Source organism: Arvicanthis niloticus, chromosome 22, assembly GCF_011762505.2.
Source record: "Arvicanthis niloticus isolate mArvNil1 chromosome 22, mArvNil1.pat.X, whole genome shotgun sequence".
NCBI classification, from domain to species: domain Eukaryota; kingdom Metazoa; phylum Chordata; class Mammalia; order Rodentia; family Muridae; genus Arvicanthis; species Arvicanthis niloticus.
In genome coordinates, this window is record NC_133429.1 from 5,059,069 (window position 1) to 5,072,271 (window position 13,203).

Genomic DNA, 13,203 nt, shown 5'->3' on the forward strand with positions numbered 1-13,203 from the left:
CAGCTTCTCATTTTACCTAGGCTCAAAGCTGACCTCATGTAGTGTGAGCTACCTGTCCCTCTCAGCTTCTCCCCACATTATACCTGACACTATTTTCACTCAGCCATCAAATCATCACTGGGATGTCTCAACTGTTCGCCTTCAGGTTGATCTACTTTTCTATTTCCTCTGCCAGGTCCTTTTCCATGTGTGGAGTCCCTCCAAGAAAAGTTCGCAACTGGTCAGCCTTTCGTGCCATTTTTCTTCCTCTAGCCTGTGCTTCTTTCAGTAGGCCCAGTTCAGTGCTACTAGGTATGTATGATGCTTACAGATCTTGCCCTAATTTTTACAGATGGTGTGGGCATTTAGAGCACGTAACCTTACAAAGTATTTTAAAGTAGTTACATATTTTCTCATTTATGACCTATTCTGTCTCCTCTATCCTCTCTGTCTGGCTGTATCTTCTGTCTGTTTCTCGGTTTCTTTATCTCTGTGTTACTCCAGCTTTGTCTCTGTCTCTGCATCTGTTTTTTATTTTCTCCTACTCTCTTTCTCTCTGCCTCTCTGCCTGTCTGTCTCTGTCTCTCTCTGTGTTTCTCTCAATCTGCCTGTGTCTCTGTGTCTCTGTCTCTCTCTGTCTCTCTCTGTCTCTCTCTGTCTCTCTCTGTCTCTCTCTCTCTCTCTCTCTCTCTCTCTCTCTCTCTCTTTCTCTCACTGTATGTGTGTGTGGGAGAGGTGGCATGCATATTTTCTGGGTAGCCTGTGGAGGTCAGAGGATAACTCTATTGAGGTGTTTCTCAAACCCTTAAAGGACCCAGGGATTGAACTCTATTGATGATTCTTGGAGAAGTTTTATAGGTGAAGAACTTGAAGGATCTGAGGCTATGCCAATACATGCTGGAGAAGTACCTGCCTGGACTGGGGAGTGGGAGCCTCGGCCTTGGCTCACACAGATGCTGTTCTCCTTCCTTGGATGACAGTCAGGACCATGGGATCTTCTCTGTCCCTCAGAATCGTCTTGGTTGTTGAATTGGGGATCCTCAGTCTCTCAGCTTAGTTCTGTAATGTCAAATCTTACTGAATGTTAGCAGCCTACTTTATTTGCCCCTGTTCTTTCTGCCTACCTTTACTTTGCCAGAACTTTCTATGGCTATGACAGTACATTGTAACACTTTAGGAGTGGCAAGCCCACATCAGGATACCCAGAGCCCTTACATAAGATGTTCTTATTTACCTGTGAGAAGTCCAAGTCAGTAACCCTAATCTTGACTCAGCGGTGAGAATGAACATAAAATCCTGAGCATGACCTGCCCCAGTGTGGTTCCTGATCCTGAGAGCTCGCAACTCCACCATCCAACCTTCTTGGTTTATTCAGGTTTGGGACCTTTTCCATTTCTTTCTTGTCAGTGTCAACAACTACTTCTGTAGATGCTGAGAGTCTGGAAAGCAAGGGGAGGGGGTTACTTGCATGCTCTTGACACACAGTGGATCTTCTGCCTTCCATCTCTGTTGGGCCCCATTTTGCTCAAAACCAGAGCTAGGCTCAGGTTTGTCCTCAAGGCTCAAACCAGGGCCAATATGGGGCCCAAAACATCTCCGCCTTCAACTTTAAATATAGCACATCTCTCCAAAGGTCATACCTGTTCCAGTATCCTGTACTCAGTGAGGAGGTTGAAGCAAGTGTCCAATGAGTGAAGGTCAAGCTCTGACTTTTTATCAGATGGTTTGAGGGAGACCACCGATGTTCTGAGAAACACTTGACTTCTCGATGAGATCTTCATCTCCTGTAAACAACCAACAACCTGTTCAAGGATCAATGTTCCTCTGCCATGATGAAAACCAGGTAGACAGTGAGTCCACAAAAGGAAATGGTTCCAAGATCTACCACCCTAATGCTTCCAATTCTGTCTTCTAGGGACCACTAACAAATCTGCATACTGCCCAGAAGATGAGTCAAGGTGTTGCAGTTAGCATGACTGGTGACATGAATCACACAGAGGTTCATCACAAATCCGAAAGGCAAGATTGAGATGTTCTCAAGGGTCTTTCCTTAGTCTCCTTTTAGAGACAGAATTGAAATACACAGTGGACCTCATCTTCTACATGCAGGTAATATGATAAGTTTAGATAACATAGCATTTGATGCTAAGACACTGGGATTCCAAACAGCTATGAGAGGAAAGGGCCCAAAGTGGAGCTCAGTCCTGCAGCTCATACCATGCATAGCTGATGTCCTGAGGTTCTGTTCTCAGAGGGCAGCATGGGGAAATGTCTATTTCTTGTAAAAGGAAACACTCCCAAGCAGTCTCAGGTCTCTGTACCTAGAATAGAAGCTTTGATTGCACCACATGCTAAAGAAAGAGAGGTTGGAAACATAGCTGCATATGAATAATCTCACCACACGTGCTGCAGTTGATGTAAAGAATGTACCTGTATAGCTTTATCCAATGCCATCCAGGTTTGAGTTACATACTCTTGCTAGAATAACAACCCAATGCTTCTAAATTGTTGATATATTATGTTTTGGGTAAAAGTACCCATGTCTGTCCATGACTGAGATAAATATTCACTGTGTCCTTGTGAGAAGAAGGAAACCAGGCTGAGGAAGGTCAGTCCTGATAACGACTGACCTGACAACAGAGAAACCCATCAAAGTGCACAGGAAAGGGCCACATCTGAAGCCCTGCTTAACAGGCTCAGACCCAGGAAAGACATCCTGTCTTTCTTTGTCCATTTCAGTCATTTTTACAGCCATCACCTTGGCACACAGTCTGCATGTCATCCAGCTCTTACACCTCTCCCATTGTGTAACATGGAAGGATGGTAATCATGTCCAGTGTCCTGACAGTTCTACAGTAAGCCCACCTCACTGCACATTTAGACCTGTCACAGCAGGCTTTGCTCTTGTGTAATATGGGCAAATGGTGGCCACATCCAGTGTTCTAACAGCTCTAAAAAGAGCCCACTTTACTATATATCTAGGCCTGCCACAGCAGGATTTGCTGTGAGCCATGTCTGCATCTTCCTCCTTTTGTATACTTTTCTTGAAAAGTAGACTTAGGGGATGATATCTGAGCATATCCCTCCACCTTGTAAGTCTTCACAGCTCCTTCATCATGTCTGTGGCATTTTGAAATGAGCCACTGCTCCAATTTCACCCATTGCAATGGCAGCCAAATCACACCTCGTTCATTCCTGACCTGGTCCTCATCTCACCTCCAAACTACTCAGAGTATATAATCCTTCTCTCAATTCTCTGAGGTCCAGATGATGAGCTGACACTTGGAGGGAAAGCAGAGGTGAAAACCCTCTGTTAAGCATCCTCAGAGTTTTAGCTATTCAGATCTACATAGAGGGAGATCATGACTGCAATCTGGTCTTTGAGAGTACCATATATTCTAGGGACATGAAGTAATGACATTGGGATTCCTCTAAAGTTGAAGAGGCCCATACTCTCATAACAGAGTGCTGTGTTGTTTTAAATTTTAGGGGAGAGATGGTCTCCTTTCACAGATATGAGCTGGGTTTAGTACGGCTCATGCTGGAAGATGATCATGGTAAATCAGAAGGTAGACTATTACTTCTTGGCCAACATGGAGCCATGGATCACCTGTCTGATTCTTTTTTCTGCCTGGAAATCTCAGAGTCTTTGTGTTTAACATAGGGAACCACTGGGCTTCAGGATAGTGGGGTCTATAATTAAGAAATGCCTCCATTTCCAGCACATTCTGCCCACATACCAACCATACAGTCTTGATTCACTGAATGCTATGGAGTTCTTTAAGCTTTCCCAGTCTCTCTGGAGAACTCAATGGTCTTGGTTATTAGCACTTCCTGTGGAGGATGCCACTGAAATGCCATATGCTTTTATTATTGACCTTACATGCTTTTACTGTTTTGTTTGTTATAAGTGAACATTCATGAAGATCAATTAAAAGACTACATACAAGATGTAGTCACAAAATTGTCAATGCTGTTTTCTCAAGCTGTTATGCCCGTTAATTCCTGCTTCACCCCTACAAGTTATCTCATTCCCAAGATTTGCTCTGTCTTTCTAGGATTTGTGCAGTTGCATCTTGCCCTTGTTTCCTGTAGATATTTCCTTTTGGTTTCTAGCAATGACCCTGCTGCTTTTAGCTGGCAGACTATCTCATTTTTCTCAGGTGGTTGTTGAGTAGACTATCTCCCTTGTCTTGACTGATGTGCAGTTACTACTATTATAAAATAGCTTGCAAGAAGGAGTTGAAAAGACCACTTGCAGTGTTGTATTTATGGGCTTAATTGTCAAGGAACTCATAGACATGAGACCAAGGTGGGTCGAGGGAAACATCCTATCAAACTTTGATGTGTGCAAATATCTGATGCTTGAACTTTGGAAAACTTCACAAGACTAGGCTAGAGCCTAGCCATGCAGAACCATAAAATTCCACTTCAGGTTTTAGGTTTACCCAGGCCTGAAAGACAAATGTACTAATAGCCTTTGGCACTCCCACATCCATGTAAAACCAGATGCTATTACTAGATGTCATGAATGATCCTTTCCTTGTGGGTAACTTGTCATCCTTTAGGCTTTTAGCTTCTTTTCTTGTCATTTGTACTTGCTTCCTCTTGGACTATACCATGCTCCCTTTTTTGAAGAACTAGCCTTTCCCAACAACCTGGGACATTACAAAGGGTGGATGATGTTGCAATGAGAAGTCTGCTGGCATATGACCTAAATAGAATCTGAGTGAGTTGTGCAGTTTTCCTGAGTTCAAGGTACCCAAGCAGCATGAGGCAGGACAGGGACACATAGTCTGGAGTCAGTGGTCTTGCTTTGGCCATACACTGCTCTACTGTGGAAGACAGCACAGAATGAGAAATTGACAATTAGCTGGCATGCTCCTCACTACACTCTCACAGCTTTAAAACTTGGACCATGCTGGGCAGTGGTGGAGCATGCCTTTAATTCCAGCACTCGGGAGGCAGAGGCAGGCCGATTTCTGAGTTCAAGGTCAGCCTGGTCTACAGAGTGAGTTCCAGGACAGCCAGGGCTATACAGAGAAACCTTGTCTCAAAAAAACAAACAAACAAACAAACAAACAAAAAACCCTTGGATCACCTTTGTTCTGGTCAAAGGTGCAGCCAGTGTGTTATAAATGCCAGTCTACTGGCTGGTGGATGAGTTAGGATGCTCAATGGATACTGTTTTATAGACCATTCTGTGCCTCCATTTTGAGCCCTGCCTTTGGTATCACAATGTTATGTGATCCACTCAGAGTTCATTCCAACATTTATCAACATGAATAAACCTTCCAACCAGCTCTGAGAATCCATATCCCAGAAAATAGAACTTCACTGGATGGCTATGACATCTCTGGGCCCTAATAATCTAATCCTGGTAGAGGCTAGAGCTCTGTCAGTCAGAGGAAGAGTGAGTCTCTGCTGGTTCATGATGAGCAGATTCAAGGCAACTTTTATCACATTGTAATGAACACTCTTGACCCTTTGACTGTTAAGTAAGTTTTCAAAATGGTTCTTGGACAACCCATTTTCACTAAGGAGGTAAGAAGCCTACTGAAGGCTTTTGGGGCTTTTGGACCCTGCTTGTGTGTTTAGCAAGGTATGTGTCTGGGAGGACATTACTGGACAGTGGCATATCTGCATGTCTCATTATCTCTTCATGATGCTACCATGAGACTGGGAAATAGAGGACACAGTCACATTAAAATGTAATCTCTGGAGAATGAATTTTGGGCTGTGCACTGTAGAGTGGGCACTCATTAGAAGTAACTTTTGGACATTTTTACAGCCATGGAGGAAGAACTATTTGGCCATCACCTTCATGCCTGGATGTGTTTATATTTGTGTACCTGCCCTTGAGTATTGAGTCTCTAGGGGAAAACTTTTGTTTGGTTGCTGCAGGATCTACATGTGGTTCTCATTGTTTGCCTTCTGTATGGATAACACAGGTGATGTTTTCTGTAACTGGGCATGTGATCCCTGAATATGGAGTTGTGTCTCTCCCCTCGGAGTACCCAGGGTCTTCACATTCTCTGTGCTCACTTACCCCATTCTTGAAACTCTTCCACAGCTGCTTCCCAGTCACAGTCTAACCACAAGTGATGAGACTTTTGATGTGTCCATGAGAAGGGCCCTGCCTGGATGTTTCCATTCTTAGCCCCATTATAGAGAGAAGAACTGACTGGTGGTAACATGCTGTTCATCAGTTCAGACAGTGCAGAGGAAGAACAGGTAACCAACACCAGAACTTCTGAGTGCTAGGACGTTACCTAGAATGCCTCTAAACAAGCAGTATAACAGAAGTTAATTCTTTATTTAAAAAAAAAAAGCCTGGCATGCATAGTGGAGAAACGGCCAACAAACTCCCTGTCTCAGTCTCTGTCAGCGCTTGCATATCTCCATGGCTAACACTTCAGAGAGCTTCTGATTCTCCTGACAGGAGAACTCCTGCCAAAATCTCAGATGTCAGGATAGATGGACAAGTATAGCAATGAGGCTTTTCTTATGCATTGGTGGAGTGCTAGGATATCTGGGAGGTGCAAAGCCTGGTGGGAAAGAGCTGGGAACAAATCTTCTAAAAGAAAACTATTCTTCTCTCAATTTACACAAGCTCCTTCATTTTGTTCTCTATATTCAGCCTCTTGATACTGAACAGATTGTTCCAGCTGATGAGTCCAGGCTTAGAAGATGAACTACAGCCAAGAAGCCTGGCTACCATAAGGACAAGTCACATCTTTAGGAAATACTCGAAAAGCACTTATGCACAGGGGAAAAGTGCAAGGACCAAAGTCCCATCAGACACTCCAGCATACAGAGGGTCTGACAGACTCAGGTCAGAGGTTACCTCTGAACACTAGAAGAGGAAGAAGGCCCCACTCCACAGAAGAAGCCTGTTACTGATGCTGTTGCAACAAAGACTATGATTACTAAACTTGTGTCTCTACCGGGTTCAGGAGTCTGATGTCCAGTATCCACAGTCCTCCTCTCATACCGCACTTGGTAGAACTTTGCACGTCCTGACATTGAGTTTCATGTGCTGCTGGTATCACACTTGACACACAGGCTAAGAAAGACTTTTACTCGTATAAGGGTATACAAATAGACTGGACTCTCTGTTGATATTAAAACTGCAGTTCTGTACTTTGTGGTTATTGATCCTTTTCAAACTTGTTTGGGCACAAGGCTCAGAGGCTGATATTTCCAAGATTTACACCTATGAAATTCACAATCCCACAGCTCAAAACAGTATAGACACCACTCTGGAATGAATCCAAAGACAAGGTGTCTGATTTAAGAATTTTACAGATTTGTTTATAGGACCAGGACTCAGCAACATGAAACCCACGAAGAATCATTAAGGGACTCCAACTTTAGAAACTGAGGGATGTCATTAAAGAAATGACCCATGGGAGGCTCACACAGACACAGCATTTCCTCTGTGACCCACAGTGCTGTGATTGGCATGCTCTCTGTCAACCTCAAAATGAGGTCACCATTTATAGAATAACAGTGCAGGGGGCAGAGCACTCCAGTGGCCCTAGAGTGGTGTAGTGTGTGGTCCCAGGAGATACTGAGATCACTCCATCCCCTACATCTAGGATGAAAGCAAGAGTAAAACATTTGGGATTCTGTGAGATTGATCCCTGACCCAAATGCAGCCTAGGTGTCAGCCATCAGGCTGGAAGAGCACATCTGCCTCTGTATGGAGGATTCAGGTCAGGAATGTCACCAGGGACAGAGGAGTCAGTGCTCACCCTATGAATATACTGTACCTGACATCTTACACTATGACAGAACAAAGAGAAGACAGCTTGCCGATACAGGCATGGCACACTGCTGGCATAATGGGATTCACTGGAAGGTACAAGATTGGTTGAGTACACAGGAGGGCTGGCAAGCCGGCAAAAGTGTAGGACACAGACTGAGATCATGTGCCAGGTAGCATGAGCTATGTAGCCACACATCTAGATAGATGGGCTTCTTGCTCTGACTGGAGCAGAACCATGGCAGGACCTGCCTCAGCCTTCAGTCTGTACCTTTGGTTTCAGCTGCTTCTCTCTCTTGCAAGTCACAAGCAGTATGAAGCACTACCCTTGGCTGCCAGCATCTCTTCGGCTTTGTTCATGTTACAGACAGGGCAAAAAAGAATCTATTCTCCTGCTACCTATGACCTGGACTAGGGACAGGAGAACATCAGATCCCTAGACCCGGCCTTCTGACCATTCCTACAGGGCATCAGGGATATAGTTTACCATTGGATTTCCTGCCCTTAGAAGCCAAATAAACCTGTCAGTCCAGCAATCTTATCAAGGATGATACTCTGCGAGTCATCTAAGCCAGCCTTATACTTAACCCTTCCTGCTGGCTATTTCCTGGTCAGTCAGTTCCTCTGTGGTATTAAAGAGCAATGAGCTAAGTAAGGACCTCAAAGTCACCCTAAGACTCCATCCTATTGTTCACATACTGAGAGGAAATAGAAGATCAAATGAGGAGGATTTTTCTCCAATTTTAACATTTGTTTTCAGAATTTGAACTTTTCCTAATGAACACTTGCCACCGTCAACATTTCTGACCTAGAATTGTTTCTGTCTAAAAGAACTGCAGGAACAAAAATAGAGAAGAGACTGAAGGAAAAGCAGTCCAATAACTGGCCCAAGTTGGGATCTACCTCATCAGGGTGGGGTGGGAGAGACATCAAGTCCTGGCACTATTACTGATGCTATGATGTGCTTACAGACAGGTGCCTGACATGGCTGTCCTCTGAGAGGCCCTAGCTGACTGAGACAGAGGCAGATATTTACACACAACCATTGGACTGAAGTTGGGGACCCCTAAGGTTGAATTAGGGGAGAACTGAAGAAGCTGAAGGGGAGAAGCGACACAATAAGAAGACCAGCAGACTCAACTAACCAGACCCCTGGGAGTTCTCAGAGACTGAACTACTAACCAGGAGCATACACAGGCCAGTCCATGGTCCGTGGAACATATATAGCAGAGGTCTGCCTGGTCTGGCCACAGTGGGAGAAGATGTGCTTGATCCTCAAGTGACTTGAGGCCCCAGGGAAGGGAGAGGCCTAATTGGGTGTAACACCCTCTTGGAAGCAAGGGGAAGGAGTATGATAAGAAACTAGGGAATGGGGGACCAATGGGGGGCAATTACTGGAATTTAAATAAATAAAACAACTTAATAATAAAAAAAGAAAAAGCAAAGCAAAAGTCAAACAAATCCCATTCGTGAGTGTCCCTATCAGTCCTGCTTACACTGGCCCATCTCCTCCTAATCTCTCCCTATGCTAGTTGATGGAAACACAAGTTACAAAAACATTTCCTATTATATTATCCACTTCTTAATACATCCCAGAGATCTCTCTACTTAAGTATGGCAAGGTTTTTGTTTTTTATTTTTATTTTTCTTTCATATATTACATGCCTACCACAGTTTCCCCTCCTTCCTCTCTTACCAGTTTCTCCCCCATCCCTCTCCCCCAGATCCACTTCTCCATTTCCCTCTAAGAAAGGGCAGGCCTCCCAGGGATAACAACCAAACACAGGATATTATGGAACTGTAAATCTAGATACATCCCTTCATATTAGGGCTGGATGAAGCAACCTAGTAGGAGGAAAATGGACCCAAAAGCAGGCAACAGAGTCAGAGACCACCCCTGCCCGCACTGTTATGAGTCCCACAAGAAGACAAAACTACACAACTATAACATACAGGCCTAGGCCAGAACCATATAGGCTCCCTGATTGTCAGTCCAGTCTCTGTGAGCCCATATGAGCCCTGGTCAGTTGATCTGTGGGCCAATTTCTTGTGGTATCCTTGACAGCTCTGGCTTCTACAATTCTTCCTTCTCTTCTTCCACAGACTCTCTTGAGCTCCACCTAGTGTTTGGCTATGGGTCTCACACGGCAAGGACTGTGCTTAACCACAATTTATTCAAGCAGTTGTATATTGATACATAACTGGGTTATATTTGTCCTATTTGTTATACTACCTTTCATCTATTTGTATTCTGCCCTAGCATATGGTATGAATTTTAATTTGCTCCACAGAAGGATATTTCCAAGTAGCTATCCTGCATTCTAAATCATCTACTGAATTTTTTCTATCCACATTGGCTGAAGCTACTGTCTTTAGTAAAGAATAAATTATGTGTACGCAAGTCTGTCCTGTACTTCTTCTTCATGGGCTAATTCTAGAGGCTGCAGACACAGTAGGCCTACCAGTGCTCTTACTGTGAGTTTTCTAATGATTCTTCTTAGAGTGTTTGTGTGTTTGTTCATTTTTGAAGGGGAGCATCTGCTGCTTTATTGACCAGACTCAGGGAAAACTCCTAGGCAGAAGCAATTCACCTGACTCAGCCTCCTGAATAGTTGAGACTACAAATGTGTGCTACCACACCCAGCTCCAGAAATGCTGTCTTTCAATACAACCTTTGCAACAGCCCTATCAGATAATTAGCATGTATATGAACTGTCTAATAATGGTCTTACCTCGTTTATAATAAGTGCTTTTCTCTTCTATCTTCTGTAGTTGCTTATATATGTTAATTGTGTCGACACATATACTTATTAGTGAACTGTCTCTGTATTTGTAGTAAGTTTCATTACTACCCTAGGTTTATATAAAATATCATAGTTGGGATGATAGTGTGGCTCAGTTGGAGGAGCCTAACATGTATAAGACCCTGATTTCAAAACACCACATCTGTAAACTGTGCAATTAATTAATTCTAATTGTACCTCTCTAACTTTCACACTCATAATCTAAATGGTCCAATAAAAGTACAGATACTAGAATGTATTAAAATGTAAAACCTAACTAGATACACCCACAAAGGTTCACTTTAAACACAACCGTAGGAGAAAAGGGTTCAAACCATAGGAAAGTTGACTAACAGGAGGAATCAAAGATCAAGATGGGAAACCTCAGCTCACATAAAAGAGCAGGCCATAATGACGAGCATCAGAATGACATAGCTACTGAATACTGAATGTGTATGTTCCTACTGTAACAGATTTCAACATCAGGAAATATAGACAACTCTGGGAGAGAAACAAACACCCCCTTAGTCACTGACAGAACTAAACAACAATCAGCAAATTATGGAAGTTCTAAATAATGGTACTGGCCATCTCAATTTCACTGACATTTTACTCAATTTCCTGACTTCCACACAGGAAGAAATAAGTGTTATTCTACATTATTTTCAAGGGCATTTGAAATGTTCATTAGGAACAGTTCACATTCTGACCATAAGCAAATTTTGAAAGTAGAAAAAATCAAAAGTATATTATCTCACTGGATCAAAGCACTTGAAACAGCCAAACTTTTAAAACCAAGAGTAATATCAACTTCTGAAATAGACATTTAAGTAACATTTTTAAATCAATGATAATAAAAAATTATCTCTGGAATGAACTTAATCACCATTAAAAGCAAGATCATGTTTCTGTGTTTACATCGAGATCACAAAGAGGCAAAGATACAGGTTTCTACCCTGAAAAGATAGAAAATAAATATGGAACCTAAACCAAAGAAAAGGATCACAGAGGTGAAAACAGATGTACAGATGTTCAGTGTTAAAAAAAAAAAAAAAAAAAAAAAAAAAAAAAAAAAAAGGACCAAACTTTAGACAGGAGCTGAAGAGAGGGCTCCCTGAGTAAGCAAACTTGCTATACAAGCATGAGGAGCTGAGTTTGAATCCCTAGCACCCAGGTTAAAAAAAACTAAGGCACAAGGGCACCTGCAGGAAACCTCAGTGTTATAAGGCAAACACAGTTGGACCCATCCATGTGCTAGCTGGCCAGCAAACTTACCACCAAGGCGAGCTTCCAGTTCTGAGAGACCATAGACCATCTCAAGGCAATAATGAAGAGAAGGGACCCAATTCTTGCTCTGGTCTCTGCATATATGCACACTCACATGCAATGCACACACAACATGCACATGAGTGTGTATACACAGAGAGAGACAACTCTCCAGATATAAGTAGCTTTGATATTTAATTGCATTTAAAAACCTCTAATAATACTCAAGAAAAATTAAGTATGCATCACGAACATGAAAGAAAGAGCCTCGGCTCAGACTCTACAAGAAACAAAAAATAATAAGAAATATTATAAACAAACTCACAGCAATGAAATAAAAATTAAATGTTAGCAGATATAATCCATGAAAAACCAACCATACTGAAGCTGATAACTGAAACCAAAAATGCTGACTAGCTAACTCTAAAACCATTAAGTGTTAATTAATTATACATACTAAAAACCCCAAGTTCAGATAGTTGCATTATTATACTCCATCAAACATTTAAGGGAAAAAAGCAGTTTCCAGACATTGGGAAAGAAAAACACTTCCTCAACTCTTTACTTAAATTCACAACCCTAATAATAATGCCTGAAAATGATAAAAACAAAATTTCATGGGTCAACACTCACCATGAATACAGATGTAAAACTAGCTGACAAAATATTGATTAACTGAAGCGAAAACATCTTGAAAGATGATCCTACTGTATAGTCTCCATACCAGGAATTGCTTTAATAGTTGAAAAATCAATTATACACCAACACCAAAAGCATAATCCATGAAAGTAAACAGCGATTAGGATTTCGATAAAATTGAAAACTTCTGTTCTGTAATACAAAGGATAATTTTAACATTCACATGTCAACATCAAAAATCAATGCTGCGGCCAGAGCACTGAGCAGATCTTGGGTGGCAGCTCTGCCCCCAACCTCCAAGAACCCAGAGGAAGCAGGGATCCCAGGCGCTCTAACTTGGACAGTGTCTTAGAAACTAGTTCTCGGATCTGAGGCCTGGACCAGACCTCTGCCAGGTCTGCTGTTGTGTGGACCCCGGATTCCACCTGAGACATACTGGAAGGTCCACTCAACCCAGAGCCACAGAGGAACAACTGAACTCAGAGCGTCAGACAACATATCCTGAGATATTCTAGAGGAGACACTGCACCCAGAACAGCAGACACCTAGCTGGACTGCTTACCTTGGAAGCACCATATCCTGAGGCATCCTAGAGGTACCACTGTAATCAGTGCAGCTGGAAAAGATCACAGAGACATCTGGACCCCTAGGAGATCAGACACAAGCTAGATAACTGGAAAGACAGGCTTCAGCCAGAGACATCAAGTACAGGCAGCACTAGAGTTAACCAGATGGCAAAAGGCAAGCGCAAGAACGTAAGCAACAGAA

The 13,203-nt window shown here is 42.7% G+C and overlaps 1 long non-coding RNA gene across 1 annotated transcript; it reads left to right on the forward strand.

Moving 5' to 3' along the window:
- The first annotated feature begins 1,536 nt into the window (after positions 1-1,536).
- LOC143435661 (uncharacterized) lies at positions 1,537-7,085 on the forward strand. Its single transcript, XR_013106140.1, has 3 exons — positions 1,537-2,088; positions 6,053-6,213; positions 6,620-7,085. It is a non-coding gene; the product is annotated as an uncharacterized LOC143435661 (long non-coding RNA).
- Positions 7,086-13,203: the final 6,118 nt, after the last annotated feature.